Source organism: Vombatus ursinus, unplaced genomic scaffold (genome assembly GCF_900497805.2).
Source record: "Vombatus ursinus unplaced genomic scaffold, bare-nosed wombat genome assembly UNPS02007284.1, whole genome shotgun sequence".
NCBI lineage: Eukaryota > Metazoa > Chordata > Mammalia > Diprotodontia > Vombatidae > Vombatus > Vombatus ursinus.
The window spans coordinates 9,739,849-9,753,261 of NW_020947062.1; the positions used below are offsets into that span (position 1 = coordinate 9,739,849).

Sequence of the window (13,413 nt, forward strand, 5' to 3'; positions counted from 1 at the left end):
AGATAGATAGATAGATAGATAGATAGATAGATAGATAGATAGATAGAGGGCACAGGGTGAGTTGAAGATGAAAGGGTGATATCTAAAAAATGAAATTAAGGGGCGAGAGAGGATTATACTGGGAGAAGAAGAAAGGGAGAGATAGAATGGGGTAAACTATCTCACATAAAACAGACAAGAAAAAGCTTTTACAGTGGAGGGGAAGTGGGGGAAGGGGAGAGGGAATGAGTGAATCTTATTCTCATCAGATTTGGCTTAAGGAGGGAATAACATACACACTCAATTTGGTATGGAAATCTATTTTTCCCTACAAGAATATAGGGGGAAAGGGGATAAGAGAGGGGGGGATGATAGAAGGGAGGGCAGATTGGGGGAGGGAGTAATCAGAAGCAAACACTTCTGAAGAGGGACAGGATTAAAAGAGAGAATAGAATAAATGGGGGGGGGTGGGATAGGATGAAGGGAAATATAGTTAATTTTTCACAACATGATTACTATGAAAGTGTTTTGCATGACTACACATGTATAAACTGTATTGAGTTGCTTGCCATCTCAATGAGGGTGGGTGGGGAGGGAGGAAGGGAGAGAATTTGGAACCCAAAGCTTTAAAAACAAATGTTAAAAATTGTTTTTGCAAGTAAACTGGGAAATAAGATATATAGGCAATGGGGTGTAGAAATCTATCCTGCCCTACAGGAAAATAGAAGGGGAAGGGGATAAGAAAAGGATGGGGGAGAGATAGAAGAGAGGGCAGATTAGGGGAAGGGGTATTCAGAATGCCCACCATCTTGGAGTGGGGGGAGGGGTGAGATGGGGAGAAAATTTGAAAAAAAAAAAAGAATCTGAGCTAGATTATAAGAATCTGAGCACTTTTTTCTCATCATTTCTTATGGCACAATAGTATTCCATTACATTTATATACCACAGCGTGTTCAGCCATTCCCCAACTGATGGACATACCCTTAATTTCTAATTCTTTACCACCACAAAAAGCCTTGCTATAAATATTTCTGTACAAATAGATCCTTCCTTCCCCCTGCCCCTTTTTTATCTCTTTGGGATACAGACCTAATAGTGGTATGGCTGAATCAAGCACTTTGGGCATAGTTCCAAATTGCAATCCAGAATAGTTGGACCAGTTCACAATTCCAGTAACAGTGCATTAGTGTCCCAATTATCCCACATCCCCTCCCACTTCTGCAGTATTTCTTTTCTATCATATTAACCAATCTGATAGGTATGAAGTGGTACCTCAGAGTTGTTTTAATGTGCATTTCTCTAATCAAAAGTTCTCTAATCAAAAATCAAGAGCATTTTTTTGTATGATTATAGATAGCTTTGATTTCTTTACCTGGAAACTGCCGGTTCATATCCTTTGACCATTTATCAATTGGGAAATTACTTGTATTCCTATAAATTTGACTCAGTTCTCTATATATACGAGAAATGATACCTTTATCAGAGACACTGGCTGCAAAAATTGTTTCCCAGCTTTCTGCTTTCCTTCTAATCTTGATTGCATTGGTTTTGTTTGTGCAAAAGCTTTTTAATTTAATATCAAAATGATCTATTTTATATCTTCTAATGCTGTCTATCTCTTATTTGGTCAAAAATTCTTCCCTTCTCCATAGATTTGACAGGTAAACTATTCTTTGCTCTCCTAATTTGTTTATGGTATCACCCTTTATGTGTAAATCATGTACCCATTTTGACCTTATCTTAGTATAAGGTGTGAGATGTTGGTCTATACCTAGTTTCTGCTGTACTGTTCTCCAGTTTTCCCAGCAGTTTTTGTGAAATAGTAAGTTCTTGTCTCAAAAGTTTAGGTCTTTGTCTTTAACAAATACTATTTACTATGGTCATTTCCTACTATGTATTATGTACCTAATCTATTCCACTGACCCACCACTCTATTTCTTAGCCAGTACCGGATTGTTTCGATGATTACCTCTTTATAATATAGTTTGAGTTCGGGTATTGCTACACCACCTTCTTTTACATTTCTTTTTCATTAATTCCCTTGACATTCTTTATCTTTTGTTCTTCCATATGAATTTTGCTATTATTTTTTCTAGATCTATAAAATAATTATTTGGTAGAAGTCATGTATGTTTATGTACAACAGTACATTGTAAAACTGAATTAGTCCAACCACTCTGGAAAGCATTTTGGAACTATACCCCAAAGTCACTAAACTACACATACCTTTTAGCCAAGTGATAACAGTTCTAAGCTTAGACACTAGAGACTGAAGAGAGAAAAGACACATATGCCCAATAATAGTCATGAAAGCATTATTTTTTTGTAGCAAAGAACTAGAAAGGGGAGTGCCTGTCAAATGGGGAATGGTTGAACAAATTACGGTATATAAAAGGAATAAAATATTGCACTTCAAGAAATAAGAAACGTGGCAAATTCAGAAAAATCTGGGAGGATTTGTATGAACTGTTACAGAATGAAGTAAGCAGATCAATTTATGCTAAAACATCATAAAGGAAAAGAACCATGGAAGTTTAAGAACTAGGATAAACACAACGACTAATCATAACTCCAGATGACTGGTGATGAATCATGCTTCCCACTTCTTGCCAGAGAAATGATGGATTAGAGGTGCAGAATAAGACATACATTTTCAGACAAGGCCAATGTATGGATTTGGTTTTTGTTACTACTTATTTGTTACAAAGAAATACTTTTTTGGGGGAGGGTAAGAACCTAGAGGAGGAGTAAGGGAATAGTGATAATGATACTACAAAAAGAAAAAAAAATGACAGAAAAGTGTCAGTGAAATCATTAAAAAATAAACATAAGAGGGCAGAAGGAAATTGAGGTGACAGACAAGCAGACCAGTGTTGGAACTAACATTAAATTTGAAATATTAAAAAAAGACTATCTCAACATGGATATAGTAGATGTTCAGAGTATCATATAATCTCATTTTTTGGTATTTCTTTGTATAAGGAAATGTTCATATTTGTTAACGATGTTTTACCATGTTCATAATAACAAAAAAGAAAAAAAATTTAAGATATTTAAAAGATAAATTTTATTTTAAGAAGCAGCCAGAGATCATTGAAACCAAGGCAGAATTTCTCAAATGCCTTTTCCCTTCTCCCTATTCTCCTTTTGGTCCACTTCATTGTCCATCAGCAATGTGTCTAAAATATAGGGAATGATGGACCACTTCTATGGGTTGTCTGCTAAGCTGCATGTCATAGCTTGGATTGTAGACATTCTTTTTTTTTTTAACATTTTCTTTTTTATTCTGAATTTAATCATTAATACATTCAGACATATAAAGAACAAAAAAGCATTATATATTAAACTGTGAGTTGTTTGTTTTCAAAGAAGTAGCTATTTAAATTTAATAAGTTAGTAACAAAATGTTCTAGGTCTCTGTCACATTCTGAACCTTTTTGTTTTCTCTTGTATATCGTTATACTGATGTGCTTTTATTTTTTATTTTATATCACTGTCATTTCACACTAACTCATCCAAGCCCTCTACCCTCTTACCACCACCATATTCCTCTTCAACCCCTGCCCCTCTGCCCTAGAGCAGGGCTTCTTAAACTTTTTTCACTCTTGACCCCTTTAGCGCTTCTTAAACTACAGGGTCACTACCCACAATTTAAGAAGTGCTGCTAGAACTCTCCCTTGTAACAAATAAGTACAGTCAAGCAAAACAAATTATCAAGTTGGCTGGCTCTGAAAATGACTATCTCATTTCACATCCTTAGCTCATCATTTCTCTGCCAAGAAGTGGGAAGCATTTCAGCATTAGTCAATTGAAGTCATGATTAGTCACTGCACTAATCAGGATTGTGAAATCTTTCAAAGTTGTTTTCCTTTTACATTATTGGGGTCATGATATAAATTGTTTACCTAGTTACACTTATTTTGTTATACATCAATTCATACAGGTTTTCCCTAGTTTCTCTGAATTCTTTGCATGTCAGTTCTTATGAAACAGTAATTTTTCATATACCATTAAACATTCCATAATTGACAGTCCCTCACTTTGTTTCCACTTACTTACTACAAGGAAAAGTGTTTTTATACAAATTTTTATACATATGGGTCCTTTTGCTCTGTGTTTGATCAGAGGGAAATGAAGTACATAACTAGTAGTGATATTTCTGGGTCAAAGGGTATGTATAGTTTAGTGACTTTTAGGGTACAATTTCAAATTATTTTCCAGAATCCTTGGTTCAATTCACAGTTCCACCAACAGCATATTAGTGTGCCTGTCCTTCCACAGACCCTCTGCTATGATGGTAGACATCCTTTAACCACTTGCTTTTTCCTGTAATGTATAGTTAGGCTAAAATATTTTGATTATTATTGATCTCATTCAGAAGTCTCTGCAATGATCTGGAGCTTTATGCAATCAGCATAATGTCATCTATAAACAGGAGCATCTGGAGGACATTCACATTTAGAAAGATTCTCTATAAAATTTGACAGTGGCAGTATAGATTAGAAGAGGAAGGAAGTGGATTTGGGAGGATAGATTGGGAGCCTTTTGCAATAGTCCAGAGAGAAGGTAATGAAGTTTTGAACTTGGGTTGGTAGTCCTGTAAATGGAAAGGACAACTGGATTTGAGAGATATTCTGGAGGTAAAATTGACAGGACTTGGCTAGTGATGTTTTGAACTAGGTAAAAATTAATAGATTTCCACCTAGAAATGCATACTGTATTCATGGACATAATTTCTTCCCTTCACTTCCTCTTTTCATTCTAAAAGCGGAAGAATGAAGGGGGAATTTAATGAGCATCCAAGTTCTGGTCATCATTAGCTTCAACAGCTTCCATTTAATCTTTATGATTCCCATCGGCATCTGTCAAATGCAGAGTTATAAAACAGTCAGTGGAAGTTTCTTCTAGTTCACAGAAACTGATGTAGGTGAAGCTGCATGTGTTTGTGAGAGGGATGAAGAAAGGAAGGAAGCCATTTTCACATAATTAAAGCAGGTGAATATGTTATATTTAACATAACTTTTCTTTTCAAGTTTCAAGTCTGATATTTAAACAGCTTGGTCCAGGAGAAGGATCAGATAGTTCTAGCTCAATCTTGATGTTTTTGTAGAAGTCTGGAGATGAATTGGGAGACTTCTAATCCTATTCTCCCACACAAAGGGAGATAGGAAGAAGGAAGAGATAACAAGTGGGGGTGATTAGAGGCATCTGGGTCAGGACAGAGAAGTGAGAGCTGAATAGCTCTCCTCTCTTCCCATGTCAGCCAGTGGCAGGCAAGAAGCCAGATGCTATTTTAATCTAATCCTTTGTTTTCTCTGGCAAGGACAAAGAGCATTCTGCCCAGAAAAACCTCTGTTGGTACTATTGTTACTGTTTCAATGCAGGAAAAATAGTGAGGCAAAATTATATGAGGAAAACAATTTTTCTAATTTTCTTCTTGAAATAGGAGAGAACAGTAAACAAGCAAACACATATAATGCCAAGCTCTATCAAGATTAGTTGTCTGCTCCAATAAAGGCTTCATTTCTCAAACATATAGAAAACTTAGTCAAATTTATAGAAACAAGAGCCATTCCTCAACTGATAAATGGTCAAGGGATATAAACAGGCAGTTTTCAGACAAAGTAATCAAAGCCATCTATAGTATAAAAAAATGTTCTAAATCACTATTGATGAGAGAAATGCAAATTAAAACAACTCTGAGGTACTGCCTCATACCTGTCAGATTGGCTAATATGACAGAAAAGGAAAATGACAAATTTTGGAGGGGATATGGGAAAATTAAAACACTAATGTACTATTGGTGAAGTTGCATACTGATTCAACCATTCTGGAGAGCAATTGTGAACAATGCCTGCAGGGCTATAAAACAATGCATACTCTCTGACCAAGCAATACTACTACTAGGTTTGTATCCCAAAGAGATAAAAAACAAAAAAGAAAAGGACCTATGTGTACAAAAATATTTATAGCAGCTCTTTTAGTGCTGACAAAGAATTGGAAATTGAGGGGATGTCCATCAACTGGGGAATGGCTGAACAAGTTGTAGTATATGATGGTGATGGAATACTATTGTGTTTTAAGAAATGATGAGTAGAATGCTTTCAGAAAAACCTGGGAAGATTTACATGAATTGATGCAAAGTGAAATGAGCAGAACCAGGAGAACGTGGTACACAGCAACAGCAGTATTGTATGATGATCTACTATGAGTAACTTAGCTTTTCTCAGCAATACGATGACCTAAGACAATTCTGTAGGACTTCTGATGAAAGATGCTGTCCATTTCCAGAGAAAGAACTGGTAGAGCCTGAATGCAGATCAAAGATACTCTTTCTTTACTTTGTTTTTCTTGGGGTTTTTTGTCTATGTTTTCTTTCAAAGAATGACTTACATGGAAATGTGTTTTGCATAACAACACATGTATTACCAATGTCAAATTGCTTGCCTTCTCAATGAAGGGAGAGAGGAAAGAGGGAAAGGATTTGGAACTCAAATTTTGAAAAAAAAGAATATTAAAATTATTTTTACATGTAATTGGGAAAAAATTAAATACTAAATATGATAAAAAAAAAGATTAGCTGACTGACCTCCAAAACTAACTAGCAAAGGTGCTTAAGAATTTGAGCCACAACCATAGGGGAAAAGATGTATCATAACATGAATTAGAGAAGGGGTAAGTAAATGTGTCTTAAAAGTCGGGACTGCCCCTTCTCTACTAGGACTTCTTTTCTATTTCTTAAAAACAAAACAAAAAAAACCAAAACACTGATCTATATCCTGTGGCCTCCAACACAAGATCCATGATGGGATGGGGGTTGGAACTTTCTAAAAAAATGAGCTGGTGCTTCTCAAAGTTTTGCTCAATGGTCTAGATTCTGGTTGGTCTCCCTGCCTCAAGTCTCTCTCCTCTCTAGACCATCTTCCACTTAGTTGTCAAACTGATGTTAAAACACAGGTCTGACTATATCACCCCCTACCCAATAAATTCCAGTGGCTCTCTATTACCTTCTGGATCAGTGATAAAGTCTGACTTTTAAAGCCTGTTATAACCTGTCCTCTTCCTACCTTTCCAGTCTGTTTATACCTCTTTCACCCCCAGGTGTACCCTGGAATCCAGTGATATGGCCTCCTTACTTATATCCTCACACAGGACACTCCATTTCCCAACTCTGGGCATTTTCACATGGGCTGTCTCTTCCTGCCTGGGATCCTCTCCACTCTCATCTCTCTTTTTTGGCCTCCTTGGCTTCCTTCAGGTCCCAGCTAAAATCCCGCCTTCTTCAAGAAGCCTTTCCCATTCCTCCTCAACGCCCATGTCTTCTCTCTGAGATCACCTCCAATTTACCCTGTACATATCTTATTTGTGCATAGTTGTTTGCGTGTTGTCTTCCCCCAAATAGACTGTGAACTCTGAGGGCAGGGACTGTTTTTGCCTTTCTTTAATCTCCAGAACTTAGCATACTGCCTGGCACAGAGAGGAAATGAGGTGGCACGGTGAATGTAGCATTGGATTTGGAGTTAAGAAAACCTGAGTTCAAACCCAGCTTTAGACACTAAGTCACTTAACTTATGTCTGCCTCAGTTTCCTCACTTGTAAAATGAGGATAACAATAGCATATACCTCACAGGGTTATTTTGAGGATAAAATGAGAGTTTTGAAGAGTGCTTTGCAAAATTTTAAGTGCTATATGATAGCCATTATTTTAGTGGGTGCTTAATAAATGCTTTTGACGGGTTAATTCATTTTCAGCTTCTTGACCAAATGATATTTGACATTTTACCTTTTAAAAGAACAATAGCCAAAAATGAGAGTGAAAGCCTTATGTAATGGAAAGAACATTGAATTAGGAGCAAACAAAGCCTGGATTTTAAATAATTCTGGTTCTATCACTGATTAGATTAGAGTAGTTGAGCTTGCTTTTATGGGAAAAAAGTTTTATTCATGAATGTTGTTTTTATATCAGAGTCATTTCCCTTTAAAATGCTCCTCCCTGTCCCCTCTGCACATGCACATATACACATTGAACCTTCCCTTTTAACAACAACATTTAAGTAAAACCAGCGGTAACAGGGATTCTACCAGACACTATGCCTTAGCTGATCTGTGAGGAGCCTTCTGGCTCTAACATTCTATGATTTTTTTTTAGGCAATTGGGGTTAAGTGACTTGCCCAGGGTCACACAGCTAGTAAGTGTCAAGTGTTTGGTCCCAGGCCGCATTTGAACTCGTGTCCTCCCGACTTCAGGGCTAGTGCTCTATCCACTGTGCCACCTAGCGGCCCCTCATTCTATGATTTTCAAGCCTTGGACAAGTTACTCCATCTTGCTGAGTCTTTGTTTCCTCATCTGTAAATTGAAGATAATACAAGGCATAGTGGATAGAGAACTCATAGAGTCAGAAAGACCTGAGTTCAAGGCCTACTTCTGACACATACTGACTGCGAGAACCTGGACCAGTCACAGGATCATAAGTTGCAGAACCATCTGTTGATCCACACATGAGTCTGCTCTGCAGAGGAACGCCCTCCCTCTTCTTCTCTGCCTCTCTAAATCTCACCTACTCTTCAAAGCCCACCTCAGATTCTTCCACAAAGCCTTCCCTGATCAAATACTTCAACCTACCACAATCTCTCTTCATAGAGGCTTATAGGATCTTCCTGTTGGAAGGGACTCAGCAGGTATATCTAATCCAGCCTGATACTTGACACCTACTATAGCAATGCCAATAAGTGACCATTCAGCCTCCATTGGAGTGTATCCAGTGACAAGGAACTTCACTACATATTGAAACTGCCTGTTCTTATTTCCTCATGCCTATAAGATAAAATGCAAACCCTTCTACTTTTCATTTAAATCCTTCCCTCCAATCTGGCTATAGCCCTGGACCTTAAGGATAAGGTCTATATCTGCATCAGTTTAGGGAGTTCTATACACCAGTGGAATGACAGATCTCAATATAAACAAACAAATCCCCTTTACTGCATAGGGTTATAGAGAAAACACTTTCCAAATTCTAGCACTATAGAAATATCATCAGTGCAGATGGGCCTATGATCTTGAGCAAGTCACTTCCTCTTTCCAGGTTTCTGTTTCCTTGTCTGTAAAATGAAGGGATTAGACTAAATAATCTAAAACCATTCTTCCATTCCATAATTTTATGACTCTTTGATGTTGCGCTAGGCACTTCCCTTCTCTAACTTGGGTGGGGAGGTATGGTTTAGATGATCTCTGATGTCCCTTTCAGTACTAGAATTCATTTCTAAGGAGCTGGACGTGATATCTTCAATATGATAAAGATATTTCTCAATAGCTCAAGACAACAGTTTCAAATCTAAAGCTGAATTAGCTTGGGTTGCCTTGATTTTTGGATACCTGAACACCCTGTCCCTTCTCTGCAGTTAGAACGATAGCCTGACCGGCATTATGCCAACATTTTGCCTGCTTAAGTGGGTCATAATGAATGTGTGATGGGAAATTATAATGTTTAGTTTATTCTTCAGTTTTTTAGAACAAGGCTAATTTGATATCCAAGCTAATTCATAACTCAGCATTCTGAGTAGCACTTCAGACAGCCCAGACGGCTAAATGCTGCTCACAAAGTCACAAATCCTTTGTGTGCTCAGTATTTATGGTTTAAATGACAAGTACAGTGCAAGCAAACCTGAGGTGGGCCAGCTGAGCCAACACACAACCTTGTCAGCACAGGGAGAACAAGTGATGCTTAGCTCAAATGCTGGACAGTTCATATGCTTAGGCTGAGAAATGGGGGTTGAATAAACACCCAGTCTCTACCTTCCCCTTCCCTTTTGCCCTTTGGAACCCCATTCTACTTTCTTGTTAACAAACTGTTCTTCATATCAGATCTGTGGAATCAATCAATAAACATTTTTTTCTCTTTGCAAATTTCTGTTTATTTTTAAAACAATTAAATTTTGTGAAGCATCCAAATGAATTAAAAAGTACAATCTCTTCAATGTGATACAATGTGACACATCCTACAAATCTGCTAAACATTGATGAAAGAAAATCTACTAACATACTCCAAATATCTCTAGGTACTATATTTTAACCATATTGTGTTATATTGTAATTACTGCTTCTTCTGATCCCAAATGTTCAGTTAATTTCATTATTCATTCCTGTGAATAGTTGAAGTTTCAGGTGATGTTGAAAGCAAAAAAAAAAAAATATGGAACACTTCACAAATTTATGTGTCATCCTTGTGCAGGAGCCATGCTAATCTTCTCTGTACCATTCCAATTTTAGCATATGTGCTGCTGAAGCAAGCACTCAATAAACATTTTTTTTGCAGTTTTTTTTTTCTTTTTAGGCAATTGGGGTTAAGTGACTTGCTCAGGGTCACACGGCTAGTAGTGTTGGTCTGAGGCCGCATTTGAACTCAGGTCCTCCTGCCTTCAGGGCCGGTGCTCTATCCACTGCGCCACCTAGTTGCCCCTCAATAAACATTTATTAAGGGCCTATTATATGCCAGGCACTATGCCAAACTCTGGGGATATAAAAAGAGGCAAAAGATAGTTCCTGCTCTCAAGGAGTTTACAATCTAATGGGGGAAGATAACATGCAAACAAATATATACAAAGCAAACTATGTACAAGATAAATAGGAAATGCTCCAAAGAGGGAAAGCGCTGGAGGAACTAGGGAAGGCTTCTTGTAGAAAGTATATTTTAGTTGGGACTCAAAGGAAGCCAGGAAGGTCAGTAGTTGGAGTGGAAAAGAGAGTATTCCAGACATGGAAGAAAGCCAGGGATAATGACCAGAGCTAAGAGGTGGTGTGTCTTATCAGTGGAATAGTCAGGAGACCAGTGTCACTGAATCAAAGTGTATGTGCTAGGGAGTAAGGTGTAAGGAGATTGGAAAGGTAGGAGGGGACTAGGTTATAAAGAGCTTTGAATGACAAATACAGCATTTTGTATTTACTCCTGGAGGCTATAGAAAGCCACTGGAGTTTATTGAATGGAGGAGAAGGGTTGACATGATTGGACCTACATTTTAGGAAACACAGTGGCTGAATGGAGAATGGATTAGAGTGGGAAGACACTTGAAGCAGGCAGACCCACCAGCATGCTATTGCAGTAATCAAGGCATGAGGTGATGAGGGCCTGCAATAGAGTGGTAGTGGTGTCAGAGGAGAGAACGATGTGTATTTGAGAGATGTTGCCAAGGTGAAATCCACAGGCTTTAGCAACAGATCAGATGTGGGATATGAGAGATAATGAGGATCCAGGATGACTCCTATGTTTCAAGCCTGAAGGACTGGGAAAATAGTGTTGTCCTCTACCATAATAGGGAAAGTACAAGGTGAGAAGGGTTTGGGGGAAAGATAATGAGTTCTATGTTGGACATATTGAATTTAAGGTGTCTATTGAGTATCCAGTTCGAGATATCTGAAAGGCAGCTGGAGATATGAGATTAGAGATCTGCAGAGAGACTGAGGCAGGAAAGGTAGATTTGAGAATCATCAGAATAGAGATGGTGCTTAAATGCATGGGAGCTGATGAGATCATCAAGTGAAGTGGTATAGAAGGAGAAGGAAAGAGGATCCAGGACAGAACCCTGAGGACGCCTACAGTCAGAGGGTGTGATCTGGAGGAGGATGCAGTCAAGGACACAGAGAAGGAGAGGGCAGGTAAGCAGGAGGAAAACCGGGAGAGAGTGGTAGCCTGAATGAGTCACATTATGAAGGAAGCCTGGGGAAACAAGAGGGGGGTGAGAAGGGAGAGGATTCCAGCCCTGGGGGAGAGTGAGGGAAAAGGCAGGACGTTGGAACATAGAGCATCCTCTTTGAAAACTAAGAAGAAGGCCAGGAGGGCTGATCTTAGAATACGTGGAGGGTAGTAAATTTTAAGAAGACTGGAGAGGTATAGAGGGATCCGCTTGTGAAGGATTTTAAAAGTCAAGATCCAGGTCCAGAACAACATAAAAAAATCCCAAAGACTACATGCTCAGGTGCCACAAAACTTCTGATGCCCACCCAGACAATCTTTTATGATGGATGTTGGCTGCTATGACCAGCAATGCTCCTATTTCTCCCACTATTTCTATCTTCCACAAGGAAAAAGAAAATCAGGGCTTCTTTCATCTCCTTCCTTGTGGTTATAGGTCACCTGAATTTATGAAATATTTATTAATCACCTACTATGAGGAAGGCACTGTCCTGGATGCAGGTACACTGCACTCATAGGTGCTTGACAAATCAATAAGGTTTTCTGCCTGAGTCCAGTGATCATTTCTCAATAGAACACCAAAGTTTAGTTCTCCATTCAATCAAATTCAACAAAATTTATGGAGTACCTACTAGGTTCTGGGCTAGATCCTTAGGGGTACAAAGATGAATAAAATACACAACAGTCTGCCCTCATAGAACTTATAATCTAGAGGAGAGGAAATGATACATTCACAAATAAATATAAGGCTCACAGCCCTCACCTTAGCAATAAGGCATTTCTTTCTTTCTTTTTTCCATGTTAAACATATTTTTCTTTCTTTATTTTTTTGTGAGGCAATTGGGGTTAAGTAAATTGCTCAGGATCACACATCTAGTAAATGTCAAGTGTTTAAAGCCAAATTTGAACTCCGGTCCTCCTGACTCCAGGGCCAGTGCTCTATCTACTGCGCCACCTAGCTGCCCCCTTAAACATATTTCCTCATTAGTCATGTTGTGAAGAAACAGAACAAAAGTGAAAAACTACACACACAAAAAAAGTGAAAATAGTATGCTTCCATCTGCCATCAGATTCCATAGCATTTTCCATTATGAGTACTTCAGAATTGTTTTGGATTATTGTATTGCTGAGAAGAGTTATGTCTATCATAGCTGATCATCACACAATGTTGCTGTTACTGTGTAAATGTTCTCCCGGTTCTGCTCATTTCACTCAAAATCAGTTCATGTAAGTCTTTTCAGGTGTTTCTGAAGTCCGCCTGCTCATCATTTCTTATAGCACAAAGTATTCCATTATATTCATATACCACAACTTGTTCAGCCATTCCCCAGTTGATGATCATCCCCTCAATTTCCAAATCTTTGCCACCACAAAAGAGCTGCTACATTTTTAGTATGTGTAGGTCCTTTTCCCTTTTTTATGATCTCTTTGGGATACAGATCTAGAGGTGGTATTGCTGGGTCAAAGGGTTTGATTGCCCTTTGGGCATAATTCCAAATTGCTCTCCAGAATAGTTGGATCAGTTCACTAGTCCACCAACAATGCAAGCAATAAGGCTTTTCAAGAAATGTTGTGGGTCCACTCCCATAGGGGCAATCTGTGTTGAATGCTGGGTAGGAATTTAACTGCTGAAGATGGGGTAGGGGAGAAAAGAAGTGGAAAGAGGGCATTCCAGACAAAGGGAACAGCAGGGCCAAATACCAAGTCAGAAAAGTGTAGGATTCATTTAGGAAATGGCAAATAAACT

The 13,413-nt window shown here is 38.3% G+C and overlaps 1 non-coding gene across 1 annotated transcript; it reads right to left on the bottom strand.

Annotated features, from left to right (window-relative positions):
* Window positions 1-10,163: 10,163 nt before the first annotated feature.
* Window positions 10,164-10,270, bottom strand: LOC114033695. Its single transcript, XR_003568019.1, has one exon. It is a non-coding gene; the product is annotated as a U6 spliceosomal RNA (small nuclear RNA).
* Window positions 10,271-13,413: the final 3,143 nt, after the last annotated feature.